Raw genomic sequence first — 12,563 nt, 5'->3', positions numbered from 1 at the left:
TAGTAAAGGAGTTTTGCTATTTGGGGAGCAAAATAACTGATGATGGTCGAAGTAGAGAGGATATAAAATGTAGACTGGCAATGGCAAGGAAAGCGTTTCTGAAGAAGAGAAATTTGTTAACAGCGAGTATAGATTTAAGTGTCAGGAAGTCGTTTATGAAAGTATTTGTATGGAGTGTAGCCATGTATGGAAGTGAAACATGGACGATAAATAGTTTGGACAAGAAGAGAATAGAAGCTTTCGAAATGTGGTGTTACAGAAGACTGCTGAAGATTAGATGGGTAGATCACATAACTAATGAGGAGGTATTGAATAGAATTGGGGAGAAGAGGAGTTTGTGGCACAACTTGACAAGAAGAAGGGACCGGTTGGTAGGACATGTTCTGAGGCATCAAGGGATCACTAAATTAGCATTGGAGGGCAGCGTGGAGGGTAAAAATCGTAGAGGGAGACCAAGAGATGAATACACTAAGCAGATTCAGAAGGATGTAGGTTGCAGTAAGTACTGGGAGATGAAGAAGCTTGAACAGGATAGAGTAGCATGGAGAGCTGCATCAAACCAGTCTCAGGACTGAAGACCACAACAACAACAACATCACCTAATTTTACCAATTTGTCGGTGGAGGACTCTCCTTTTGTTAAACCATATTCCATTCCCCCAAACTCCCTTCCCCTCGTTAGCCCCTCTTTCACCGACTTCTAGAATCGCCTCTGGTTACCACAGTCCATATCTCGCTACCATACAATGCCGTGTTCCAAACGTACATTCCCAGAAATTTCTTCCTCAAGTTAAGACCTATGTTTGTTACTAGCGGACTTATCTTGGCCAGGAATGTCTTTTTCGCGTCTGCTTTTTACGTCCACCTTTTCCGTTCGTCATGCGTTATTTTGCTGCCTTGGTAGCACAATTCGTTAAGCGATCTGAAGTTTTCCCGGCGTATTTACAATCTGAACAGTTCTCGGCTATCCGACCGGGTAGCGTCGTAATTTCTCCACAATATTTCGGCAGCCGTACACGCTGCCACCTTCAGATCTGAAGCGATGTAGTCTTTCGTGTCTACAGTTCAATCTATGGTCGAAGAAGCAATGAGAGAAGTAAAATGAAGGTTCAAGAGTGGGATTAAAATTTAGTTAGAAAGGATGTCAATGATAAGATTTGCTAATGAGATTGCTATTCTCACTGAAAATGAAGGATAGTAGGATGTGTTCGATGGAATGAACAATCTAATGAGTACAGTATTCGATGGAATGACCAGTCTAATGAGTACAGTATATGGACTGAGAGTAAATGGAAGAAAGGCGAAAGTAATGAGATGTGTTAGAAATGGGAACAGCGAGAAAGCTAATATTACAATTGGGGATCGCGAAGTAGTCGAAGTTAACGAATTCTTAATTTGAAGAGTTCTCGGGTATCCGACCGGGTAGCGTCGTAATTTCTCCACAATATTTCGGCAGACGTACACGCTTCGGATCTGAAGATGGCAGCTATTCTGCCGAGTAAATGACATTCTTAAAGAAAACGGAGAAAAGAACCTGTCCATACTTTGTGAAATAATAGCATTCCTATCCATAAGAAGCAATCTACTGCTCCGAAAAGAATCCGGAAAGTTATTAATTTATAAGAAAATATTTCACTTGATTTCTCAGAATTTTTTTGCAATAAATACTATTTTTCGTTCGTTTAATGTTTTTCTTACAGTAAATAGCAATACTCCAGTACCAAAGTATTCCACTAGTTACGTATGAATATAGAATATTTTTGTGCCTTTTCCTTACAGCGAACGACTCCAGAAAATATTTGTTGCTGAATGTTTTTCAACCAGTTCTTGTTGGTACATTAGGAGGGTCTGTCTGACTTCTGTAGTAGTGTGAGGTGGAAATTGTTTCTTGCAGGAGCCAAAGGGTACTCGTTGGATCAATCCATTGCGCCACTTGACAAAATAAAACCCACACACTCACACTAGTAAGTTGCTTAGTTTTTTAATACCATTGCTCCATTTTAACTATAGAGGGATATATGTATCTACCACAGCCAGTCACATGTTTTAAGGTGATTGGTCTTCAAATGCTCTAATTTATTATGGACACATTTCAGGCTACTAGTGCGCATCACATTGTGATATTCTGTGCAGATGTAACGTATTAATAATCCTTAAAAACACATGTATATAGTGTTATTATGAATTAGTAAAATTTGCTTTGATAGAATCGCCTTAAAACGTTATGGGAACTGCAAAGCGACTGGAAACAGCGACAGAAGCTCTACGGAAATGAGGAGATATGACTGAGCACCGCAGTAAGTCAAAAGTATATTACCACCATACTCATTTTGTAGCACTACGCCTTTGTGAAGAAATACACCATTATGCTTTCGTTTCTACGTAATGGGACATGTCCTGTGGTCCTAATATGTTCAACCATTAGTAGTTAGGGTTTCTGCCTGATGATGAACACCAGTATCTCAAAGTGATTACTGTTATAAGATTAATCTCAAACACTGTGACTAGTTGCGTCACATGAGCACTTGGTTCATCTTCACTACTGTGAAATGCATCTCTTCTAGACCTACAAAATAAATTGAAAAAAGGATGAGATCACGTCATTCTGTCACTGTGAAACAGCAGAGCTTCTGACTTAATCTACACTCCTGGAAATGGAAAAAAGAATACATTGACACCGGTGTGTCAGACCCACCATACTTGCTCTGGACACTGCGAGAGGGCTGTACAAGCAATGATCACACGCACGGCACAGCGGACACACCAGGAACCGCGGTGTTGGCCGTCGAATGGCGCTAGCTGCGCAGCATTTGTGCACCGCCGCCGTCAGTGTCAGCCAGTTTGCCGTGGCATACGGAGCTCCATCGCAGTCTTTAACACTGGTAGCATGCCGCGACAACGTGGACGTGAACCGTATGTGCAGTTGACGGACTTTGAGCGAGGGCGTATAGTGGGCATACGGGAGGCCGGGTGGACATACCGCCGAATTGCTCAACACGTGGGGCGTGAGGTCTCCACAGTACATCGATGTTGTCGCCAGTGGTCGGCGGAAGGTGCACGAGCCCGTCGACCTGGGACCGGACCGCAGCGACGCACGGATGTACGCCAAGACCGTAGGATCCTACGCAGTGCCGTAGGGGACCGCACCGCCACTTCCCAGCAAATTAGGGACACTGTTGCTCCTGGGGTATCGGCGAGGACCATTCACAACCGTCTCCATGAAGCTGGGCTACGGTCCCGCATACCGTTAGGCCGTCTTCCGCTCACGCCCCAACATCGTGCAGCCCGCCTCCAGTGGTGTCGCGACAGGCGTGAATGGAGGGACGAATGGAGACGTGTCGTCTTCAGCGATGAGAGTCGCTTCTGCCTTGGTGCCAATGATGGTCGTATGCGTGTTTGGCGCCGTGCAGGTGAGCGCCACAATCAGGACTGCATACGACCGAGGCACACAGGGCCAACACCCGGCATCATGGTGTGGGGAGCGATCTCCTACACTGGCCGTACACCACTGGTGATCGTCGAGGGGACACTGAATAGTGCACGGTACATCCAAACCGTCATCGAACCCATCGTTCTACCATTCCTAGACCGGCAAGGGAACTTGCTGTTCCAACAGGACAATGCACGTCCGCATGTATCCCGTGCCACCCAACGTGCTCTAGAAGGTGTAAGTCAACTACCCTGGCCAGCAAGATCTCTTGATCTGTCCCCCATTGAGCATGTTTGGGACTGGATGAAGCATCGTCTCACGCGGTCTGCACGTCCAGCACGAACGCTGGTCCAACTGAGGCGCCAGGTGGAAATGGCATGGCAAGCCGTTCCACAGGACTACATCCAGCATCTCTACGATCGTCTCCATGGGAGAATAGCAGCCTGCATTGCTGCGAAAGGTGGATATACACTGTACTAGTGCCGACATTGTGCATGCTCTGTTGCCTGTGTCTATGTGCCTGTGGTTCTGTCAGTGTGATCATGTGATGTATCTGACCCCAGGAATGTGTCAATAAAGTTTCCCCTTCCTGAGACAATGAATTCACGATGTTCTTATTTCAATTTCCAGGAGTGTACTTGCTATTAGATATGACTAGCACTTGCCAGCCATTTGTACGGAAGGTACTCAATGTGCTGTCCATTCACAGTAAGGCAACCTTCTGTCCAATTTCTTTGGGAACCACGCAGTCGCTGAAGACCTCCACAGTATACTAATGACAAGTACCTTTAGTGATTGTACAACACTGATAGGGCTTGCAAACAATAAAGATTCCAGGTGTGTCCATAACCACAAGTGATTAAGTTCGGGGGAACGATCATTCCGACGAACTGCAGCTCCCTGGCCTAACCACCGTTTATTAAATGTTATCTGTGAGGCATTCTCGGACAATTCGGAGAAAATGGGTTTGTGATCTGTCGAGCATTATCTACGTCTCCAGCCGTTCTTGGAATGGTACCACCCTTAGCTGGGCAGCAGCCATTTCCTTTGATAGGAACTGACGAGACACCGATCAAACTGTGTGGTAGAGCGTAAGGTCGTGTTAGTCTACTGCCAATAACACCTGACCATACAGTAACTGAAAATCGGTGCTGATGTCTTGTTACTTCAAATGTGAGTTTTCTTTTTTTTTGCATTAGGCAGCACATGTTTGTTACGAAAACTGACAATCCCATCTCGCTTGAAACCAGCCTCGTATGTGGTCGGTACCTTTGTTGTGAAAAGCCGGTTTGTACCACATCTTTGCAACAGCCATTAGCAGAAAGAGTGCTCAAAGCTCTTAAGGCAGTGATTCAAAACCTAGGTAATTACCCGCTGAGGGGGAAAATGTAATTTCCTGAGAGGTAAAAACTTAAGGGTCCAACTGTATTTCGGTCACGAAGATAAATTATTTTTGAGAAGTCATCACTGTCATCACTATTTTGTAACACTGTAAACGGACTGCGATAGCAGGACGGCAGAAAGTCTACACAAATGGCGCCCGAACTAGATCATTGACCTCTCACGGTCACACACAGCGAAAAAACAAGAAAAAGAAGAATGCTATCATCGAGAAAGGCTCTTCTGAGAGACAATAGATTAAAGATATTGGACCCATCGTCCATGTTCTGCAAATTAATGTAGAAGGCCTGACAAGGGATAAATGTGACTACATAAGCAAGCTGAATAACGATCATAAAATCGACATCATAGCACTCCAAGAAAGTCATCAAGTGCAGGAGCGCATAACAGCATGCACCATTCCAGGCTACAGGATGGTCGCTGCGCTGCCATCGCACATTCATTGATCCGCTCTTTATCTTGGTAATAACATTGCTGGGTACAAAGAAGTGATGTGCCAAGAAATTAATGACATAGAAATAATTGCTATTGAACTTAATGGAATGACCATAGCAGCCGTTTATAAGCCCCCACAAAGTAAGTGGCCAACACCAGATTTACCAGTGCTGCCCAACCCCTGCGTGTATGTGGGGGATTTTAATAGCCGTCACACTCTCTGGGGGTATGGCAACGTCGACGAAAACGGAGAAAATCTGTCTGAGTGGATTGAAACACAAGACATGTACTTAATATATGATGCCAAGGACCCTAAGACATTCCAATCGGCCAGATGGCAAACAGATACGAGTCCTGATCTCTGCATTGTATCCACTGATCAGAATAGAGTGCCACTATACCATACAAAAAGAGTCCTGAAACACTTTCCAAAGAGCCAACATCGTCCCACCATACTTAACATAGGCCTCCAAATCCCAGTAGTGAAATCTAACAATAAAACGCGATGGAACTTTAAGAAAGCTAATTGGGCAAAATATGCTCAAGAAGTTGATCAAAATTTGCGCTGGATTACCCCAGAGCAAGAAAACTATAAACGATTCACTGGAGTCGTCATCGCTGCAGCTAAAAGGAATATACCACGCGGAATTAGACAACAGTATATTCCTTGCTGGGACAATAATATTAACAAACTTTACGATAAATACCAAGAAACCCTGAAACCGGTGGACAAATATTAGAGGGACTAAACACACACAGAAAACATAAGTGGCAGGAACTCACGTCCCAGCTGTCATTACCTCCCTTTTCTGTTCCAGTCGCGTATGGTTCGCGGGAAGAACGACTGTCGGAAAGCCTCCGTGCGCGCTCGAATCTCTCTAATTTTACATTCGTGATCTCCTCGGGAGGTATAAGTAGGGGAAAGAAATATATTCGATACCTCATCCAGAAACGCACCCTCTCGAAACCTGGCGAGCAAGCTACACCGCGATGCAGAGCGCCTCTCTTGCAGAGCCTGCCACTTGAGTTTGCTAAACATCTCCGTAACGCTATCACGCTTACCAAATAACCCTGTGACGAAACGCGCCGCTCTTCTTTGGATCTTCTCTATCTCCTCCGTCAACCCGATCTGGTACGGATCCCACACTGATGAGCAATACCCAAGTATAGGTCTAACGAGTGTTTTGTAAGCCACCTCCTTTGTTGATGGACTACATTTTCTAAGGACTCTCCCAATGGATCTCACCCTGGTACCCGCCGTACCAACAATTAATTTTATATGATCATTCCACTTCAAATCGTTCCGTACGCATACTCCCAGATATTTTACAAAAGTGACTGCTACCAGTGTTTGTTCCGCTATCGTATAATCATACAATAAAGGATCCTTCTTTCTATGTATTCGCAATACACTACATTTGTCTATGTTAAGGGTCAGTTGCCACCCCCTGCACCAAGTGCCTATCCGTTCCATATCTTCCTGCATTTCGCTGCAATTTTCTAATGCTGCAACTTCTCTGTGTACTACAGCATCATCCGGGAAAAGCCGTATCGAACTTCCGACACTATCTACTAGGTCATTTATATATAGTGTGAAAAGCAATGGTCGCATAACACTCCCCTGTGGCACGCCAGAGGTTACTTTAACGTCTGTAGACGTCTCTCCATTGATAACAACATGCTGTGTTCTGTTTGCTAAAAACTCTTCAATCCAGCCACACAGCTGGTCTGATATTCCATAGGCTCTTACTTTGTTTATCAGGCGACAGTGCGGAACTGTATCGAACGCCTTCCGGAAGTCAAGAAAAACAGCATCTACCTGGGAGCCTGTATCTAATATTTTCTGGGTCTCATGAACAAATAAAGCGAGTTGGGTCTCACACGATCGCTGTTTCCGGAATCCATGTTGATTCCTACATAGTAGATTCTGGGTTTCCAAAAACGACATGATACTCAAGCAAAAAACATGTTCTAAAATTCTACAACAGATCGACGTCAGAGATATAGGTCTATAGTTTTGCGCATCTGCTCGACGACCCTTCTTGAAGACTGGGACTACCTGTGCTCTTTTCCAATCATTTGGAACCTTCCGTTCCTCTAGAGACTTGCGGTACACGGCTGTTAGAAGGGGGGCAAGTTCTTTCTCGTACTCTGTGTAGAATCGAATTGGTATCCCGTCAGGTCCAGTGGACTTTCCTCTGTTGAGTGATTCCAGTTGTTTTTCTATTCCTTGGACACTTATTTCGATGTCAGCCATTTTTTCGTTTGTGCGAGGATTTAAAGAAGGAACTGCAGTGCGGTCTTCCTCTGGGAAAGAGCTTTGGAAAAAGGTGTTTAGTATTTCAGCTTTACGCGTGTTATTCTCTGTTTCAATGCCATCATCATCCCGGAGTGTCTGGATATGCTGTTTCGAGCCACTTACTGTTTTAACTTAATACCAGAACTTCCTAGGATTTTCTGTCAAGTCGGTACATAGAATTTTACTTCCGAATTCACTGAACGCTTCACGCATAGCCCTCCTTACGCTAACTTTGACATCGTTTAGCTTCTGTTTGTCTGAGAGGTTTTGGCTGCGTTTAAACTTGGAGTGAAGCTCTCTTTGATTTCGCAGTAGTTTCCTAACTTTGTTGTTGAACCACGGTGGGTTTTTCCCGTCCCTCACAGTTTTACTCGGCACGTATCTGTCTAAAACGCATTTTACGATTGCCTTGAACTTTTTCCATAAACACTCAACATTGTCAGTGTCGGAACAGAAATTTTCGTTTTGACCTGTTAGGTAGTTTGAAATCTGCCTTCTATTACTCTTGCTAAACAGATACACCTTCCTCCCTTTTTTATGTTCCTATTAACTTCCATATTCAGGGATGCTGCAACGGCCTTATGATCACTGATTCCCTGCTCTGCACTTACAGAGTCGAAAAGTTCGGGTCTGTTTGTCATCAGTAGGTCCAAGATGTTATCTCCACGAGTCGGTTCTGTGTTTAATTGCTCGAGGTAATTTTCGGATAGTGCACTCACGATGCTCTGTCCCTACCACCCGTCCTAAACATCTGAGTGTCCCAGTCTATATCTGGTAAATTGAAATCTCCACCTAGGACTATAACATGCTGAGAAAATTTATGTGAAATGTAATCCAAATTGTCTCACAGTTGTTCTGCCACTAATGCTGCTGAGTCGGGAGGTCGGTAAAAGGAGCCAATTATTAACCTAACTCGGTTGTTGAGTGTAACCTCCACCCACAATAATTCACAGGAACTATCCACTTCTACTTCCCTACAGGATAAACTACTACTAACAGCGACAAACACGCCACCACTGGTTGCATGCAATCTATTCTTTCTAAACACCGTCTGTGCCTTTGTAAAAATTTCGGCAGAATTTATCTCTGGCTTCAGACAGCTTTCTGTACCTATAACGATTTCAGCTTCGGTGCTTTCTATCAGCGCTTGAAGTTCCGGTACATTACCAATGCAGCTTCGACGGTTTACAATTACAATACCGATTGCTGCTTGGTCCGCGCAAGTCCTGACTTTGCCCCGCACCCTTTGAGGCTGTTGCCCTTTCTGTACTTGCCCGATGCCATCTAACCTAAAAAACCGCCCAGTCCACGCCACACAACCCCTGCTACCCGTGTAGCCGCTTGCTGCGTGTAGTGGACTCCTGACCTATCCAGCGGAACCCGAAACCCCACCACCCTATGGCGCAAGTCGAGGAATCTGCAGCCCACACGGTCGCAGAACCGTCTCAGCCTCTGATTCAGACCCTCCACTCGGCTCTGTACCAAAGGTCCGCAGTCAGTCCTGTCGACGATGCTGCAGATGGTGAGCTCTGCTTTCATCCCGCTAGAGAGACTGGCAGTCTTCACCAAATCAGATAGCCGCCGGAAGCCAGAGAGGATTTCCTCCTATCCATAGCGACACACATCATTGGTGCCGACATGAGCGACCACCTGCAGATGGGTGCACCCTGTACCCTTCATGGCATCCGGAAGGACGCTTTCCACATCTGGAATGACTCCCCCCCGGTATGCACACGGAGTGCACATTGGTTTTCTTCCCCTCTCTTGCTGCCATATCTCTAAGGGGCCCCATTACGCGCCTGACGTAGGAGCTCCCAACTACCAGTAAACCCACCCTCTGCGACAGCCCGGATCTTGCAGACTGAGGGGCAACCTCTGGAACAGGACAAGCAGCCATGTCCAGCCGAAGATCAGTATCAGCCTGAGACAGAGTCTGAAACCGGTTCGTCAGACAAACTGGAGAGGCCTTCCGCTCAGCCCTCCAGAATGTCTTTCGCCCCCTGCCACACCTCGAGATAACCTCCAACTCTACCACAGGTGAGGGGTCAGCATCAATGTGGGCAGTATCCCGGGCAGCCACAGTCGTAGTCCGATCGGGGGATGCGTGGGACGAGCTGACCGTCCCCGACAAACCCCCATTCGGACCCCCACAATGATGCCCATTGGCAACAGCCTCAAGCTGTGTGACCGAAGCCAACACTGCCTGAATCTGGGAGCGAAGGAATGCCAACTCAGCCTGCATCCGAACACAGCAGTTGCAGTCCCTATCCATGCTAAAAACTGTTGTGCAAAGAACGTCTGAACTAATCTGCAGAGAGCACAAACAATTCGACACAAAAGTTAAACGGTTATTAAAATACAAGACTGTCTAGTAAATGCAGTAATTCTGCTACTTGCGCACTGCTGACACACTGCTCGGCGGCGGAAGGAGACTACGCGATTTTACACTATTCAGGTACTAAAACGCGATGCTACAACACTCAAATACTATAATACGCCAGAAATTTATGAATTAAACAATGCAAGTACCAAAAACACGCAAGGAAATTAAGAATTAAACTATGTAACAAATAAGTGAGCTAAGAGTATACGACTTGCTGCTGGCAGCTGCTTATCCAACGGCGGCAGGGAGCACACACCCTGCAATTCAGGACATCATGGATGGAATAACCCCTCCATATCAGGTAGGTTTCAGAAACAAGCGCACCTGTTGCGAACAAGTTTTAGCCCTAACGGAACATATAGAAAGCGGATTCCAGAACAGGATGATCTCAAGTGTAGCTTTTGTTGATCTGTCGTCGGCATACAACACTGTGTGGCTCCAGGGTCTTACGCTTAAGTTGAAGAGACACATACCTAGTGTAAAACTGACAACTTTAATGAACAACATGCTGACGATCAGGTCTTTCAAAGTGAGCATCGGCCACAACACCAGCAGATCGTATAAAATAAAAAATGGCCTTCCTCAAGGATCTGTGTTGGCTCCAACCCTTTTTAATTTGTATATTAGCGACTTGCCAAATACAGTCAGCAGAAAATTTTGCTACGCCGATGATTTGGCACTAGTTGTACAAACTAAAACACTTGGGGAAGGAGCGAACGTATTCACAGAAGATATGGAGTCCTTGAATTCCTATTATAAAAAATGGCGACTCTGCCCTAATCCAACCTAGACTGAGGTGTGTGCTTTCCACTTGAACAATAAAATGGCCCACCAGGAACTTAACGTAAACTTCTGTGAACAAAGAGTGAAACACAACTTCAACCCCAAATACCCTGGCATACACTAGACCGCTCCCTGACTTACAAAAAACATCTAGAAAACGTAAGCCAAAAGCTAAAGAGTAGCAACAAAATCCTGAGAAAATTGGCTGGCTCGACTTGGGGAGCTCAAGCATCCGCCTTACGTACTGCCGCAATAGCCCTGGTATATCCTGTTGCCGAATATTGCTCTGCTGTCTGGCATTCGAGCACTCATACTAAGAAAATCGACGTCCAGTTGAGCGAGTGTATGAGGATAATAACGGGTACTATTAAATCCACCCCAGTCCCTTGGATGCATACTCTAAGCAATATCCCACCTCCACAGTTGAGAAGGCAAGAAGAAGCAGCAAGAGAGTGGTCAAAAATTCATGACTCAGATTACCAACAGAATCTACCAATCCATGATGTTTTGAACGTAATACCATCGACCAGCCTTTGAACGAAATACCATCGACCCACTTGAAGTCACGGAAGCCTATATGGGTTAATACACAAGAACATCAACCTGACATCAAGGAGCAATGGCGGCACTTTTGGAATGATTCTGGAATTAATAAACAAGGTATCCAAGATCCTACTCTGGAATTACCGGGCTTTGATCTGAAGAGATGTACCTGGACTAAATTAAACCGTATCAGAACGGGCCATGGAAGATGCAATGCATATAAGTACAAGTGGGGTCTATGCGACTCACCAGCCTGTGACTGTGCAGTGCCAGAACAGAACGTCCGCCATATTATTGAGGAATGCCCCTTAAGAAGATACGCCAGACCTGTCTCTGAGGTTATATATGTGAAATCCTCTGCTTTGGATTGGCTGTGCAATCTAGATATTGAGCTTTAAATATATGAATGAGTTTCTAGTCAGGCTTGCCAAGCTTTTAACGTGTAGTTATTTGTCTTGAGTGTTTGCACTTTATCCTTTTGTGCTATTGCTTGTTTTTTACGCATGTACTATTTACACTTTGTTTTGTTTTATACATTTCGTTTACATATTGTTGTACTTATTATTATTATTATTATTATTATTGGTGTTTTGCCCTTAAAGAGCGCATTTGGACTAAACTACATGGCCAGTTCCTTTTGCTGCCTTCCTTGCTGCCCAAACTTCCCTCATTCGCTCGCTGTGTTTCTGTTTCCGGTCCTCTGTCCATGCTTCTTGTCGGCTTCGTGTCTTCGGCTTCATCTTGATTGCCTTTTTGGTTGCCCATATTTCTTTCATCTTCTGGCTGTGATCTTGCTTTCGTTCTTCGGTCCATTTTATGCCTGTTCGTTTGTCGCATTGTATCTCATGTAGTTTACTTTTCTTAATGATGTTTCTGAACTTTATTCTGTCGTTTATTGTGTCTGCTGTTATGTTGAGCTGGTTCAGGTCGTTTTCTACCTCTGCCACCCATTTGTTGTTTCTAGTGGTTACCCAGTCAAAGATCTGTTTGGTCAGCCTGTGTGATGGCATTCGATATAGGTGTCCATAGAATTGTAGTCTGCGTTTTCTAATCTTTTCTGTGATTGTCTCCGTATGTTTGTACAGTTCCTCTGTAGGTTTCTTGATCCATATTCCATTGTTGTTAGTTGCGCCAAATATTTTCCTAAGTATTTTCCGTTCTACTTTTTCTAATTGTCTGATACGTGTATGCCCTCGGATTAGTGTGGTCTCTGCTGCATATAGTGCCTCGGGGAGCACCACCGTGTCGTAATGCCGTAATTTGGCTTTTTGTGAGATAGACTTCTTGTTG

This window comes from Schistocerca cancellata, chromosome 9, assembly GCF_023864275.1.
Source record: "Schistocerca cancellata isolate TAMUIC-IGC-003103 chromosome 9, iqSchCanc2.1, whole genome shotgun sequence".
NCBI lineage: Eukaryota > Metazoa > Arthropoda > Insecta > Orthoptera > Acrididae > Schistocerca > Schistocerca cancellata.
Note: the sequence above shows the minus strand (reverse complement) of the source record.